Consider the following 10,206-nt stretch of genomic DNA (forward strand, 5'->3'; position numbering starts at 1 on the left):
GTTAATTAACAGCATGCCAGGCGGATTGCAGAGTCTTGAAAAGAAGGGTCAACACTGCAAATATTGACTCTTTGCATCAACTTCATGTAATTGCAATAAAAAGCCTTTGACACCTATGAAATGCTTTTAATTGTACTTCAGTATACATAGAACATCTGACAAAAATATCTAAAGACACTGAAGCAGCAAACTTTGTGAAAATTAAATATTTGTTCATTATCAAAACTTTTGCCACGACGCTGTACAACTGCTCGCGCACCACAAAACACGCACACACGCACACATGCATATTGATACCACACACACACTCGCACATAGACACACTTTCACACTCATCACATACGCTGCTTTATTTCTGTTTATTATCTAGTCCTGATGTGCTTAGTCCACTTTTACCCCTACCTACACTTGTACATATTACCTCAAACTACCTCGTACCCCTGCACTCTCGATCCGGGTACTGGTACTCTGTGTATATAGCCTCGTTACGTTATTTATTGTGTACTATGTTCTTTTGTTTTATTCAGCAAAATTGTTATCATACTTTTATCTCTAAATTGTTGGGAAAGGCCGCGTAAGAAGCACTCACAGTAAAGGCTTACACCTGTTGTATTCGGTGTATGACAAAATACAATTTGATTTGAGGTGATTCAATTTATATCAACAATTGTTTAAAGGCAGTTGTGTTGCAAGAGAATCATAAAAGTTGTTGGTACTTCAAACCCAAAACACTTTGATAATGCACTTTACAGAGGGCAGAGATACTTGTACTTCACAGATGGACCTTTATTATGAGGCAAAATATCACCAGTCAAAATACAAAGGCAAAAAGTAACATGTCCATACGAAGTCTAGAGAAATTTGATAATTTCCATTAGATAATAACACAGTGGTGTTGCTCTCAGTGACCCAACTGGTTTGGATTGCCATGGAGACCGTTTCCAAACTGATGTCAGACAGAGGGAGAGGGCCCTCCTCTGGTTCTTSTAAGTCATTGTAACCAGTGGAATGTCAATCCTATAGTTTAGAACCATGTCCACCTTCGCCTCCTCTGTGATTTGGCCTTTCCCTTCTAATTTCTAGAGACCCAAAACACTTGGAGGAGAGAAGTCCAGGCAGAAATGACTGCGAGCGGCTTTAACTGGTAAGACCTGGAAAAACCTGCCCCCAAACTGAGTGAGATGGAGGACATTTGTCAATGGCCTACGCTCCTTGTAGGAGCTAAGGGCTTAAAGGGTGACTGCACTTCCTGATTTGGCCTCATTTTTAGGATTGCACATTAAGAAATGCTAGTGGCCTTGGCTGAAGCCAAACCAGAGTTGTCTTGGAGGTGTGGTTTGTTGCATAGAAATAGAATGACTAGAATGGGCATCCCCATTCAATTCAATGATGGCATAATGGTTGTACAGGCGACCATTGCGAGTGTACCCATAGGAGCAAAGCAGGAAGTGAAACCAGGCAGTTTACCCATCAATCTTGAGCTTAAAAATGTCAATATTTTTTCAAACTGTACACCGGTGTTATTAAAAGTTGGTACAGTGGGGTCAACAAAAAAATTAATACTTACATTTTTTGGAGGGCAGGGACAACATAAAGAGTACAGATTATTGTATGGGGAAATATAAACACTTTTTTTTTTTAAAGATAATTAGAAAAATAAAATTTTATTGAGTAAATGTATTTATTGGTTTGTTTTAATTTTGACTTGAGATGAAAATGCAATGAATTGAAGGTTGTTTGTTGATGTAAAAAATTTTGGGGTGGGATTGCATTAAATACTTGGGGTAAAAATGGGGTCCCCAGACATTCTGTCAGAAAAAATGGTTCCCCCGCTGAAAAAGTTTMAGTACAACTGTGTAAAGTACACAAATGTAAAGAGAACTAGATAAACAATTATTCCTCAAATTGTACAAAACGACAATAGCAATACACTTTTAACTAAATCAACACAAACAATTTTTATGTCTCTGTGTCCAGTATGAAGGAATTTAGATTTAGTTTCGTAAGCCAATAGTATTAGGGCAATGACTGGAAGTCTATGGGTATCTGCATAGTAGAGACAAAAAAATGGTATCCACGAGTTCATCTGACTTTGGGGAAGTAGATAATCCTTAAGTATCCCTTTAGTCATAAATGAAAGATGAAGATTCAGTTCTCACATACTATGAGTTATAGCAAAATGAGCACATATAAATATTTTTAATCCACAAAGCATGTAACACTAGATTCAATGAAATGCAATGCAGTGCCCAATGCCTGGATTCAGTCGAGTGCAGTGTTTTGGCAATAAGGCTTCACTTTGCCCCCTGAACTCATTCTATATTCATAACAAGAGACATTTGGACAATACACCTCTCAAAGGCTGCTGAATAGGTTCAATACTCATGTAAACAACTCGAAACCAATTACTTAATGAATCGGACCCTCCCAGAGTGAGCAGCCTCACAAAGAATGGTACATGCATTGTATTTGGCACCGAGTCCTCAAATTTAGGCCATGATCTCACAGTTTCAGTCGTGGTAAAAACAACAACAAATAATAATATCCCTGATTCTTAACACGTTGGCAACTCATACACAGGACTGGCATTTTCAAGCATCTCTCAACATGACTTTTGATAACCCATGAACTTGCTAATAGTATACCGAAGTGATCACACACACACATTATACCTTTTTCTTATACAGTACTTGTTATTCAACACAGAACACACAAACAAAGTCAATGCATAACCAAAGTAGCAAGGACAATTCAGTGAACCTTTGTATAATCTGTATTTTAAGTTTGGAAAATACAATACAGTCTACACACATCTGTTTCTGCTCATTGTTCCGCCTAGATAAAGAGAACCATAGGTAATGTTTCATTGTGACACACACCAGAACCATGTTTCATTGTGACACACACCAGAACCATGTTTCATTGTGACACCGCCACCAAGAACATGTTTCTTGTGACAGCACCCAGAACCATGTTTCATTGTGACACGCCAGACCATGTTTCATTGTGAACCGTAGAAACCATGTTTCATTGTGACGTGCGTCAGGAACCATCGTTCATTAGTGACACGCGTCGGAACCATGTTCCTCATTGTGACACGCGTCGGAACCATGTTTCATTGTGATAGGCCGGAACCATGTTTCATTGTTGACACGCGTCGGAACCATGTTTCATTGTGACACGCGCCGGAACCATGTTTTCATTGTGACAACGCGCACGGAACCATGTTCATTGTGACTCCGCGCCGGAACGATGTTTCATTGTGACACGCGCGGAACATGTTTCATTGTGACACGCCCGGAACCAAGTTTCATTGTGACCGCCGACTGTTTCTTGTGACCGCCGGAACCATGTTTCATTGTGACACGCGCGGAACCATGTTTCATTGTGACCGCCGGAACCATGTTTCATTGTGACACGCGCCGGAACCATGTTTCATTGTGACCGCGCGGAACCATTTTCATTGGGACACGCGCCGGAACCATGTTTCATTGGGACACGCGCCGGAAGATGAGGAGGTGTAGTCTGGCCAGAGGAGCGCAGAGGACGGTGTAAGGTCTGGGCAAGGAGGAGAGGACGGTGTAGGTCTGCAGCAGAGAGGAGAGGAGCAGGATGTAGCGTCTGTCAAGCAGAGGAGAGGACGGTGTAGGTCTGCAGCAGGAGGATGAGGAGAGCGGTGTAGGTCTGCAGGCAGTGAGGAGAGAACGGTGTAAGGTCTGCAGCAGGAGGAGAGGACCGGTGTAGTGTCTGCAGCGGAGGAGAGGACGGTGTAGGTCTGCAGCAGGAGGAGAGGACGGTGTAGTCTGCAGCAGGAGGAGAGGACGGGTCGTAGGTCTGCAGCAGGAGGAGAGGACGGTGTAGTCTGCAGCAGGAAGGAGAGGACGGTGTACGGTCTGTCAGCAGGAGGAGAGGACGGTGTAGGTCTGCAGCAGGAGGGAGAGGACGGTGTAGGTCTGCAGCAGGAGGAGAGGACGGTGTAGGTCTGAGTAGCAGGAGGAGAGGACGGTGTAGGTCTGTAGCAGAGGAGAGGACGGTGTAGGTCTGTAGCAGGAGAGAGGACGGTGTTACGGTCTGTCAGGACGAGAGGAAGATCTTAAGGGAGAGACGGTGTAGTCTGTAGCAGGAGGAGAGGACGGTGTAGGTCTGTACGCGGAGGAGAGGACGGTGTAGGTCTGTACAGCAGGAGAGGACGGTGTTGGTCTGTAGGTGGAGAGGACGGTGTAGGTCTGTAGCAGGAGCGATGATTACATTTCCGATTCTGAAGAAAATACCATCATGCAAAGGTCTACTTGGAGTTGAACTACTGATGTATAAAACAGCCAGAGAGGGACGTAGCAAATCAGCCCGTTGGCCTCAATGTGTAGCAGTTTTAAAGTGTAGCCAGAGTTTAATGAAAGAAATTTGTGGCATCTCAAGAAGCAAAGCTAGCATGCCAGGGTTAATTTTAAGTTGATTGTCACGATCGTGTGGAGGAGAGACGGACCAAAACACAGCATGAGAAAAATAAGCCATCTTCCTTTTAATTAACACGAAGATGAACATAGAAACGAAACACTATTACAAACAAACAAAACACAATGATCGTGAAGCTAAATAAGCAAGTGCCAACAGCAACAAACGTTAAAACAAGACAATACCCACAAAGCCTCACTGCCTATGGCTACTTAAATATGGCTCCCATCAGAGACAAATGAATGACAGCTGTCTCTGATTGAGACCCAATCTAGGCAGCCATAGACATAACTAGACACCTAACAATACTCTATCCATAACACTACATACACCATAGACTAACCAAAACACCACAACATACAATGCCCCCCCAATCACGCCCCTGACCAACTAAACATAATCCAAATAACATAAAAATAGGTCAGGAACGTGACATACCCCCCCTCAAGGTGTGTACTCCGAACGCACCACCAAATTCTAGGGGAGGGATCTGGGTGGGCACTCGTCCACGGTGGGTGGCTCCGGCTCTGACGCTGTCCCACAACCACATAGTCACTCCCCGCTTCCGCTATCCCCCCAATGACCACCCTCCAACTAAACACCTAACTGAAGGGGCAGCATCGGATAAGGGCAGCACCGGGATAGGGGCAACACCGGGATGAGGGACGACAGCTCCGGGCTGAGGGACGGCAGCTCCGGGCTGAGGGACGGCAGCTTCGGGCTGAGCACGGCAGCTCGGGCATGAGGGACGGCAGCTCGGGCTAGGGACGGCAGCTCCGGACTGCTGGCGGATCTGGCTGGCTGGCTCTGGCTGGTTGGTCAGGCTGACGGGGCTCTGGCTGGTCATGGCTGGCTGACGGCTCTGGCTGGTCATGGCTGGCTGACGGCTCTGGCTGGTCATGGCTGGCTGACGGCTCTGGCTGGTCATGGCTGGCTTGACGGGCTCTGGCCTTGGTCATGGCTGGCTGACGGCTCTGGCTGGTCATGGCTGGCTGACGGCTCTGGCTGGTCATGGCTGGCTGACGGCTCTGGCTGGTCATGGCTGGCTGACGGCTCTGGCTGGTCATGGCTGGCCTGACGGCTTGGCTGTATGGCTGCTGAAACGGCCTGGCTGGTCATGGCTGGGCTGACCGGTCTCGGCTTGGTCCGGCTGGCTTTGAGGTCTGGCTATCCGGTCTGGCGGAAGCTCTGGCTGATCCGGTTGGCGGAAGGCTGGCTGATCCGGTCTGCGGAAGGCTCTGGCTTGATTCCGGTCTGGCGGAAGGCTCTGGCTGATCCGGTCTGGCGAAGGCTCTGCGCTGATCCGGTCTGGCGGAAGCTCTGGCTGATCCGGTCTGGCGGAAGGCTCTGGCTGAATGCGGTCTGCGAAGTTCTGGCGGAAGGCTCTAGCCGATCCGTCTGGCGGACGGCTCTAGCGGCCTGTTGGCGACGGTCTAGCGTCCTGTCGTGGCGACCGGCTCTAGCGGCTCCTGTCTGGCGGACGGCTCTGTAGCGCTCATGGGACGGGGGCTTTGCAGGCATCATGGCAGCAACGGGCGGCTTTGCAGGGCTCATGGCAGAAGACGGGCAGTGTCAGACGCCGCTGGGCAGACGGGCGTTCACAGCGCGCCGCTGGGCAGACGGGCAGTTCAGGGCGCCGCTGGCAGACGGGCAGTTCAGGCGCCGGGTGCAGACCGGGCAGTTCAGGCGCCGGCTGGGCAGACGGGCAGTTCAGGCGCCGCTGGGCAGACGGGCAGTTCAGGCGCCGTGGGCAGACGGGCAGTTCAGGCGCCGCTGGGCAGACGGCAGACTCTGGCCGGCTGAGACGCACTGTAGGCCTGGTGCGTGGTACCGGAACTGGAGGTACTCGGGCTAAGGACACGCACCTCAGGGCGAGTGCGGGGAAGAGGAACAGTGCGTCCAGGCTCTGGAGACGCACAGGAGGCTTGGTGCGTGGTGCCGGAACTGGAGGCACTGGGCTGGAGACACGCACCATAGGGAGAGTGCGTGGAAGAGGAACAGGGCTCTGGAGATGCACTGGAAGCCTGGTGCGTGGTGTAGGCACGTGGGTACTGGACTGGGGTGGAAGGTGGCGGGATATACCGGACCGTGAAGGAGGACACGTGCTCTTGAGCACCGAGCCTCCCCAACCTTACAGGTGATGGTCCCCGTAGCCCTGCCAGTGCGGCGAGGTGGAATGCCCGCACTGCTGCAGGCGAACCGGGGACACCACCTGTAGGCTGGTGCCATGTACACCGGCCCGAGGAGACGTACTGGAGGCCAGTATACGTTGGGCGCTTCATGGCATCCGGCTCGATGCCCAACCTAGCCCTCCCAGTGCGGCAAGGTGGAATAGCCCGCACTGGGGCTAAGCACGCGTACTGGGACATCCGTGCGCTTTACAGCATAACCGGTGTCTGACCAGTACGATGCCCTCTTACTCACACGGTAAGCCCGGGGAGTTGGCTCAGGTATCCAACCACGCTTGCCACAACTCCCCTTGCCCCCCCACCCCCAAAGAAATTTTTGGTGAGCCTCTCGGGCTTTCAGCCTCTCTTACGTGCTGCCTCCTCATACCAGCGCTCCTGGGCTGTGGCTCGCCTTCTTCTCCTCCCGCAAGCGGCGATTCACACCAACCTTAGCCCAGGTCCTTCTCATTCATTGAAAATTTGCTCCCAACCCATTCCTCTTCTCTCCATTGCTTTAGTTCCTCCTCCTCCTCCTCAAATCCGCTTGGTCCTGTTGTGGTGGGTAGTTCTGTCACGATCGTGTGGAGGAGAGACGGACCAAAACACAGCATGAGAAAAATAAGCCATCTTCCCTTTTAATTAAACGAACGAAGATGAACATGAAACGAAAACACTATTCAACAAACAAACACAACAAAATGATCGTGACTAATAACGCAAGTGCCCAGACAAGCAACAAACGTTAACAAACAAACTACCCCACAAAAGCCTACTGCCTATGGCTACCTTAAATATGGCTCCCAATCAGAGACAAATGAATGACAGCTGTCTCTGATTGAGACCCAATCTAGGCAGCCATACGAAACAAATAACTAGAACACCTAACATACTCTATCCATACACAATACAACCCCATCACCCATAGCTTAATGCTCAAGCCTCAATCAAGTGGCTACAAACACAACATACATTAGATGTCTCCACCCACCCACACTCACGACCCTGACAACTAACTAACAAATAACATAAAAAAATAGTCAGGAAGTACATAACCCCCTCAAGAGGTGTGTACTCCGAGCAAACCAAAAGTTCTAGGGCAGGTTCTGGGGCATCGACGTGGTGGCTCGGCACGACCTCCCAACACACATAGTCAATCCCGTCGATCCCCCCTGGCACACCGCCCATACTAACCCCACTACGGGCTTTTACTCGGGATCGCTGGTGCACCCGATACAACGGCACACCGGATAGCCCACACTCCGGTGTACTAGCTCGGGTGAGTGACTGGGCTCACCGAGGGAGGCGAAGTGGGCTAGGGCGGTAGCTAGCTGAGGAGCAGCTGGACTGCTAGCGGATGGGCTGCCTCCCCCTGACGGCCCTCATAGGCCGCCTAAGAAAGGGCGTCGCGGACGTGCGCTGGCCAACCACTATGGCGGCACGCCCCCAACCCAACCACGAACACTCACCGGTGGTAGGGCCCACACACCCCATAACCCCCAAACCCTATAACAACCCATACACGAAACACCCGCACACATGAGGACGCTGAAGCTCCGGTCAACTGAGTTTGAACGCACTTTCCGGCTGGTCATGGACTGGGAGCTCGACAGTGGGCTGGGAAACAAGTCACGGCTGTGGTGCGTCTGTATGACTCTTACGTGGTGGGCCTTTTTTCGGGGGAGACGGCGCTGACGTTGCAGGACTCCCATGGCGGAGCATCGGACTGGCGCATCCCGGCTGGCTGTCTCTGTTATGGCTCGGGCTGCGGCTTGGTGCCATGCTGGCTGAGGTCTGCTTGCATGCGGCTACGGTTGGCTGGTCATGGCTGGCTGACGGCTCTGGCTGCATGCTGGACGCTCGGCTGGGTTCATGGCCTACGGCTCTGGCTGGTCATGGGCTTGGTCTGAACGTCTGGTCGGTCGGCTGGCTGCGCTCGGCCGTATGCGGCTGCTGACGGCTTCTGGCTGGTCATGCTCTGAACGGCTGGCTGGTCTCTGGCTGCGTTGGTGGTCCATGGTTCTGCGGCTTGGCATCGGCTGGTCGGCTCGGCCTGATCCGGCCTGGCGGAAGGCTCTGGCTGATCCCGGTCTGGCGGAAGCTTGGCTGATCCGGTCCTGGCGGAAGGCTTCTGGCTGGCATCCGGGTCCTGGCGGAGGGCTCCTTGGGCTGATTCCGGTCTGGCGCGAGGTCTGGGCTGATCGGTCTGGCGCAAGGCCTGGGCTGCAGCGGTCTGGAACGGAAGGCTCTGGCTGATCCAGAGTTCCTGGCGGAAGCTCTGGTTGATCCGGTCTGGCGGAAGGCTTCTAGCGGTCCCTGTCTGGGCGGACGGCTTCTTAGCTGGCTCTGTCTGGCGGACGGCTCTAGCAGGCTCCTGTCTGGCGGACGGTCTAGCGGCTCCCTGTCTGGCGGACGCTCTGTAGGCTCATGGCAGAATCGGCGGCTTTGCAAGGCTCATGGCAGACGGGCGGCTTTGCAGGCTCATGGTCACGACAGGGCATTCAGACGCCGCGGGCAGACGGGGAGTTCAGGCGCCGCTGGGCAGACGGGCAGTTCAGGCGCCCTGGCTTAAGACGGGCAGTTCCAGGGCGCCGCTGGGCAGACGGGCAGTTCAGCGCGCCGCTGGGCAGACGGGCAGTTTCAGGTGCGCCGCTGGGAGAACGGGCAAGTTCAGGCGCGCTGGGCAGACGGGCAGTTAGGCGCCGGCTGGGTCAGACGGCAGAGACCTTACTCTGGCCGGCTGCAAGACGCATGTACGCTGGTGCGTGGTACGGAACTGGAGGTACCGGGCTAAGGAACGCACCTCAGGGGCGAGTGCGGGGAGACAGGAACAGTGCGTCCAGGGCTCTGCGAAGACGCCACAGGAGGCCCCTTTGGCTGCTGTGGTGCCGGAACTGGGAGCGCACTGGCTGCGACGACACGCCACATAGGGGGTGCGTGGAGAGGAAACAGGGCTCTGCGAAGCCCATGCACTGGGCTGGTGCGTGTGTGGCACCTGGTGTACTGGACTGGGGTGGGAGGTGGCGCCGGATATACGGCCGTGAAGGAGGACGTGCTCCTTGACACTCGAGCCTCCCCAACCTACCAGGTTGATGGTCCCCGTAGCCCATGCCAGTGCGGCGAGGTGGAATAGCCCGCATGCAGCGAACGCGGGACACACCTGTAAGGCTGGTGCTCATGTACAACCGGCCGAGGAGAACCGTTACTCGGAGGCCCAGATACGTGGGCCGCGCTTTCAGCGCACCGGCTCTGATGCCCAACCTAGCCTCCTCCAGTGCGGCAAGGTGGAATAGCCCGCACTGGGGCTAAGCACGCGTATGGGACCCGTGCGCTTTACCGCATACACCACGGTTGTCCTGACCAGTACGATGCCTCTTTTCACGGTAAGGCCCGGGGAGTTGGGCTCAGGTATCCCCACTCTCGGCTTCGCCACACTCCCTTTAGCCCCCTCCCCAGAACTTTTTGGGTGAGCCCTCGGGCTTTCCAGCTCTCCTTACGTGCTGCCCTTCCTCATACCAGCCGCCTCCTGGGCTGTGGCTGCCTTCTTCTTCTCCTCCGCAAGCGCGATTCAAACACACCAAACCTTAGA

Source organism: Salvelinus sp. IW2-2015, linkage group LG28 (genome assembly GCF_002910315.2).
Source record: "Salvelinus sp. IW2-2015 linkage group LG28, ASM291031v2, whole genome shotgun sequence".
In the NCBI taxonomy this organism is placed as follows: Eukaryota; Metazoa; Chordata; class Actinopteri; order Salmoniformes; family Salmonidae; genus Salvelinus; species Salvelinus sp. IW2-2015.